A 7,220-nucleotide genomic window follows, 5' to 3' on the forward strand; every position below is an offset into this window, starting at 1 on the left:
CGCTCTGGCATGCTGGATATTAGCTTCTGGGCCAAATCCTGACTGATGGCGATCCATTCTTGCCTTGTTAGTTCTCGGAGTTGATCACAATTTGTGGGCTTCTGCTTAGGGCTGAACGATTAATTGCATTTGCGATAATATCGCGATATGAAAAATTTTGATTTTTCAATCGCAGAGGCTGCGATTACACTCGGTCACATGACACGCGAGAGTAAAGAGGTGTGTTCGTCTTGAAGATCAGATCGGTGTATGACATCAAAGTACGGCGAGAGAAAGCATAAGGAGACGTCCACGCTCTCTTATAGTTCTCGCAGTACTTTGATGACACATCCATCGGTCTAAGCAGCGCTGCTTCAAGTCGAGCGTGGGCCATCAGCAGAAAAAGAAAAGAAATAAAACAGTAAACAGCCAAAGGACGTAACTTAGAATGGGAGATGGATCGGTTTGTGAAAGTGAAGAGAAAAGCCATAGATGAAGTCGCACAGACCCAGGCAGGTGCTGGTCATTCAAATGCTAAATGCAGAAAATATGACGAGGCATATCTTGATCTCGGCTTCACGTGTTTATACCGGACACTACAGTTGTCGCATCGCGCCGCAACAGCTCTACACTGGACGCGACAAAGCGACCGTTGCAAATCATATTAACTTTGTGTCCGTACGTCATAAATAGAACAAGGCATCAGTTTAATGTCGGGTTTTGTCGTGTCGCGTCGCATCCAGTATACACAGCGTCACTGATTATAATGGGTTCTACTGTATTTTGCTGCTCGCGTCCGGTATAGACACTGTGTTTAATGTCGTTTGTGAGGAGGAAAGCCTGTGTGTGTCCTATGCCTTAGCGGACAGCAAGAAACCCACAAAAAATAAATAAATAACAGAGAGAATAACAATAACAGTTATTCTCTCTGCTATTTTTCAATATTTATAAACAATAACATATTCACTGTTTGTTGTGTTTGTTTTAATACAGTAATTGACTGATTCAATGTATTTGATAGTTAAAATGACTACAAATGCAGGTTTTCGTCACCACCGTCAGATGTGTCACCTCCGTCAGTTGAATATTTTGATAATATTTCATTATGATATTTTATATTTGTTGTGGAATTGTTGGCCACAGGTGAAAGTGTAATCTGTCTGCTAACACGAGAATGTATTTTGAAATGTTAAAAACATCTTGAATGCTGTTAAAGATAAAGCTGAAATTTTCAATTTTGCACCGTTTTGTCCCACTTCTCAAGAATGCTTTTCTTGCAATAAATCTAATTGAATTTTGAAGCCATTCTTAAATTTTCCAGCAGGTATAACAATTTACAAAAAAGGAAAATTGTCTCATGTGTTGTTTATTTCAATCATAAAATTAAGCGACATTTAAAATCACATCTGACAGACATTGTGTTTCAAATAGGCCCGAGTACGTGAGTACGTTAGTTCTGAGAATACGTATGTATCGGTAACTACGCAAGACGTGTAGTATGACTGCGTAAAGGAGAAGAGTCATTCCGAGGGGAACTGCTACACCGCACGTGTTTCTGTTTCAATCTTTATTTCCTCCTTTGGTAGCCTATATTTCCGACTGTAAAGAGTCTGTGAATTGATCTCAGCTAAAATCAGAAATCTAGAGCTCGATATCATTATAACCCTGAGCGATTCTTCCATTTTTGCATGCGTCACAAACCACTAAATGCTGTTAAAGTTTAAATATCGGATATAACACACATATATCCGAGACACGAATAATATGAAACAATATCATAAGCCGATAAATGAACTCACCTTAATGTGATGTCTATCATGAGTCTTCAAAATCTTCGCGTTTACTTTCGGTTTCGACACCGGAGTGAAGCATGCGCATGCGCATAAGACTCCTCCTCTTCTTCTTCTTCTTCAGTTTCATGGCGGGTGGTACCAAGGTTAAGGTGCATTATCGCTGCTGTGTTGAAGTGTGGATCAGAGTTTACCCATTATCAAAAAAGCAAAAACACCTTGAATAAAAACTTTATTACAATGCACTTTCCAGCAAAACTGCTTACTTCTAAATTCTCTTAATCATCTCTGTTCTCCTCAAATAATGGAATAACCTCTCTAATCCATCAGCAATTATAATCTTAATCTTTCATTCTTCGAGTTTCCTCTTCAGTGTTTCTCGTTCTTCAGAAACGAATGACTGGCTCTTTATTTACTCTTGATCCTGCTGGATGTGTATTCATTCGTTTCAGTGTTTTATGAAGCTTGCTGTGCTCAATCCTTAATCTAGTTCAGATATCTTGCTCTTTGCTGCTTCTTTTCGCTCTCCTCGCTTCTCGTTGTATTTCATAAAGTTGACGTCCTGTGTTTTCTGTTGCCGCTCTTTAGTGGTGTATGTTTTTATTATTGCTTTCGCTTCATATTTATTGAGTGAAATGTTGATGAAAGCCTGTTTTGCGCACACATCCAGCTCTTCATCCCTCTGTGATCCACACAAATATTATCCTGCTGTTCATTCTCTTGTAAGGCAAGGCAAGTTTATTTATATAGCACATTTCATACACAATGGTAATTCAAAGTGCTTTACATAAAAGTGTGTGAACCCTTGGTATTTCTAACTGACTCGATCCTAATGATCTGAGTGGTCTGTTAGGTTTATATTCAGTGAACATATCTGCTATGTATTTAGGTCCTAGGCCATTGAGTGATTTATAAACGAGTAAAAGTACTTTAAAATCAATCCTAAATATAACTGGAAGCCAGTGTAAGGACCTGAGGACTGGTGGCATAACAGGCCGCAGATTAGATGAGTCAGCCGTACGGCTCGAGAAGGCCTTAGACTTTCTATCACGTGATTAAACAGAAATAGAGAAAGCTACAGGCACACTGGGTTCCCGCTTGTTCTGGATGAAATTGACTCCTTTTAAGCTGCAGATTCTTTGTAGCCGTGTGTTCAGCCCAAGCAAACGTGAAAACATATTAGTTCCCCTTGCTGGGAGTGGCCCACTGATGAACGACTGAACTTCAAGTATTCGAAGTGTTTGTACAGATGTTGTTATATTTCATTGACTGTATCCCGTCTGCTGTGAGATGTGTGTGACTGCAGTGACATTAACGCTGAACACGAGTCTCTACAAACAACACGCTTTCTGATCTGTGTCTCTTCTCTCCACTTCTGTTTAGCTCCTTCACTGTTGGAGAATGATCTAATCAGTGCTGTGTGAATATTGTTCATTGCAGATCTACTCGCTCCTCCTCATTCTGACCCTGTTAGACGTCTCATCACATTTACAATCTTTCTGCATTTACTGACCGTCTTATGAAGATCTTCATTCTACAGTAACTTTGCATCAAACCACACACACAGAAACTTAAAGACTTTAACATCTTTATCTGTGTTTCAATGCCTCCTTTCCTAGTCAACATTAGTGTTTGTTTGTTTTTTCTACTGCATATGATCATTTTTCATGTAATATGATTAATATTCCTTCCCCTTTTCTATTCTCATCCGTCGATGATCGGCCAATAATTCCTTGAGCTTGAGAAAATACATCATATTTATCATAACTAATGCCATTATCTAGTTATATAGCTTCCTGAAGACTTTCCCAATTCTGACTTGAAGAAATTGATCAAATAAAAAGTCTTTAATCCAATTATAAGTTCTGTTTGCTATTGCTATCATATCTAGTTTAATCATTAATCCTTCTTTCCAAACCATATCATTTGCTGTTTCGAGGTCAAAGAAAACTGCCATTTCTGACTCTTTATTGACTTGAGCTTTCTGAAAGTCTGTTTCCAGACATAATAGAGTCCAGAGTTTCTGAAACCACTCGGATGAGCTGATAAAACTCCTCTACTTTCCAAATAAAATGCTCATCTTCCCGTAATCATTCTTTCCATGATCTTTCCTATATGTGATGTCAATGCTATTGGCCTCGAGCGTCAGCAACAAATAAACCCCGTCCATGCAAGACATTTAAGCTTCATACTAGCCAGAAATGATCAAATACATTCAGCTGATGCTTTATTAGTCTCACGTAAAAACTTAAAGCCTTACCTACATCCATCTGCTTATTTCCTATTTCAGTTCATTACTTTCCACTTCCATTTATAATTTCTAAATGAAAGCGTTTGCAGATAATTAACATACACTGCACATTTCTGTAGAGTTTTTAGTTCTGTAGTCGTGTGTCAGTGTTTGTCTGATGCAGGAACGCTGTTTGCTTTCTGTGTTCAGAGCTGAAATCAGCATAAAGACACTCTCAATGTTTAGTGACTTTTTCTTTTTAAGCATCTTCTTTGTATGCATTAAAGCTTTCTGTACGTTCACTGCATGTTAAACTCACAACCGATGATCAAAACGCACATTTTTCAAAACCCTTAACATTATTATTATTTTTTTTTTTTTTACAATTGCTTGAATTCAATACACATAAACCTAAGATAATTTGTTCACTGAACTTAAATCACCTGTTGAAATTGACACAATTTTACATCAAAGTATCACCATTTCAAAATGCACCTCACACTTTACATTTGAGACGACTGGCTATTCATTTCAGCACAATGATCTAAATATAACTCATACAACTGCTCAAAATGATGAATAACTTTTGCATTTCTCCTGATGCATAGTTTTTATGGAAACTGGTGAACAATATTTCACGTTTAGATCATGAACGTTTCAGGATAATGAGATCAATTGACACCAATGACAACAGAACATGACCCAGCTGGACTACATTATCTCTGGATGTAGTACTTCATCATCCTCGCCAGAGGGAGCAGGCTGTGTCTCCTTACACAGAAATCCCGTCATGTTTCTCTGGCCATACTTTCCAGCCTCCAAATCCGGGACATTTTGCCAAATGAGGAGCCAAGTGAGCAGGTTCATATTTCAGGAGCATAATTTCAATCAGCTGATTTCCATGAGCTTAGTTATCTGTTGCAGAGGCGCTGGACACTGAAGGATGAAGCGCAGAGGACGACGCTCTAAAATACAGTGAAAACATCTCAGAAAGTCTAGATATGAAAAGACAATAAAGAAAGAAAAACTGACAACTGCATTCACGATACAGATACTGCAGACAGGTTTATGAACAGTTACTTCTAAAGGTAAAGCTCTTCTACAGCATTTTCTCATTTTCCAGTGCAGATGTCTAAAGCCTTTAGAAAGAAAAAAAAGAGATACATTTACTTGAGAAGCAAAATGCCAGATAAGAAGTCTTGTTTTCTGTGAAATTGATCAAAATGAAGAGGAGCTAATGTCATTCTCAAGGAGCCAGCGGAAGGACAGATCACATCCTTGACTCTTCCAGAGAAAAACAGGACTTTTGCTCAGATCTTTGCAGTTCGTCGTGAGCTAGCGATAGCACACGTGTGTTAAAGCACTTAGTAAAGAGATCATTAGTCTATCAGCAACTCCACAGTCACTGCCTTTAAATAAAGCCACATGCAGCAGAACATCAGTGATTCTGAAGCACAGGCTCTACTCTTCAGCACCAAACTAATGAATTAAACTAACAGAAAACACATCAATACAGTTCAGTTTGAGATTCATTCTCCTTATCAGTTCATGACTTTGTATAACTTTTTTTAAAATTATTATTACAGTTTTTTCTTGATTTTACGATAATCTACTGCAGCAGGGTTGCCAGTAAATTACAGTTTTTCTGCAGTTTGTTGCCATAAATTACAGTTTATTACTTTTAAAATACGTTTTTTTCCCATCTTAAATCTTTAACCTTTTAAACCCCACAGCAAAGTCCTCAGTTTCAGATGAACACTTGTAAGTGTGCACACTACAGAGTGTTCGACCAAGACTGAAGCAGTGTTGAATTTAATGAGATGATTGTGTGATTATTTAAATGATGATTGAGCATTAGCGATGAACAGCAGCTGTTAACAAGCAGAATCAGTGAAGGAAAGAGAAACAACTACAACTGACTTCAGCCACAGCCTTTGATGAAATCAACTGAAATTAAAGACATTAAATATCTCAAGATCTGATTAAACAACTCCTATATCAGCATCACCAGCTTCACATTACTAACCAGGGCTGCGTTTCCCAAAAGTATCGTTAGCTAGCTATGCTCATAAGCTCCATTGAACTTGGCTTTATTTTGCCATAACAAATGTATCTTAAAGACACAGTTACAGCAGCCATAGAGAATCTAATGTTTAAGAGGTCAAGGGTCAGGAGCCCAACTAAAGCAAGCTCTGATCTTCACAATGGCATCAAACCAAACAATAAAACATCAGCATCTGAACCTCTGTCAATTCTCAATAATAATAATTCTGCAGACGTCTGACAGAAATAAAGTCACACTGGTTAGTAACGAGTGAAGCTGGTAAAGCTGTTTGTGGAGTTGTTTAAAACTGCAGTTGTGTTTCTCTTGTTTCTGTTCTTGTTGCTCTTTTCTTCAGTGAATCTGCTTGTTCCCAGCAGCTGTTCATCAGTGTCTGAATTCACTCGTTTGTTTTCATTCTCTCTGTCAGGTGGACTATGTTAGTAAACTCATGTAGGGAATAGTGAACGAGGGTGTAGGGTGTGATTTGAAACAGTCTCTGCAGCTGATAATTCACAGTATATTGCAGTATTACCCAGAATGCACTGTTTTCTAATCTATAGTATATTACTGTTTTAATGGAAAACGTCTCAGGTTACTTATGTAACCATGGTTCCCTGAGTAGGGAACGAGACACTGCGTCCTCTAGGGGTCGCTATGGGGAACGCCTCGTCGTGACCCGTGTCTGAAGCATACATTGAAAAAACACCAACTCGTTGGCCGGCGACAGCCATGACGTCACTACCGGTGCGACTATTAGTATGTTATTCTCTTCTTCGTCTGAAGCTTGCGTTCGAAGCATGGCAGGAAGCCTAGAGGACGCAGTGTCTCGTTCCCTACTCAGGGAACCATGGTTACATAAGTAACCTGAGACGTTCCCTTTCATGGGAACTTCGAACTGCGTCCTCTAGGGGTCGCTATGGGGAACGGTATACCCACGCCACCATGCTGAGGGGAGTGCATGCCAGAACCATGGCGAGCACTAAGTACCAACTTTACCATTTTCATGGTGAGTTGCCCCTGGGACGTCAGACGGCTGTCCGTGACTTTATCCCCTACGGCCAAAGGCCTAGGCTACACACCCCAAAATACTTACCTGTTAGGGCCAGACTCCTGGGACCGGGGTAGAGCTCAAGGCTTGGAATCAGGAATAGATTCCTTTAAGGGAATACGACCAAGA

This window comes from Sinocyclocheilus rhinocerous, unplaced genomic scaffold, assembly GCF_001515625.1.
Source record: "Sinocyclocheilus rhinocerous isolate Xijiao unplaced genomic scaffold, SAMN03320098_v1.1 scaffold1929, whole genome shotgun sequence".
Lineage (NCBI taxonomy): Eukaryota > Metazoa > Chordata > Actinopteri > Cypriniformes > Cyprinidae > Sinocyclocheilus > Sinocyclocheilus rhinocerous.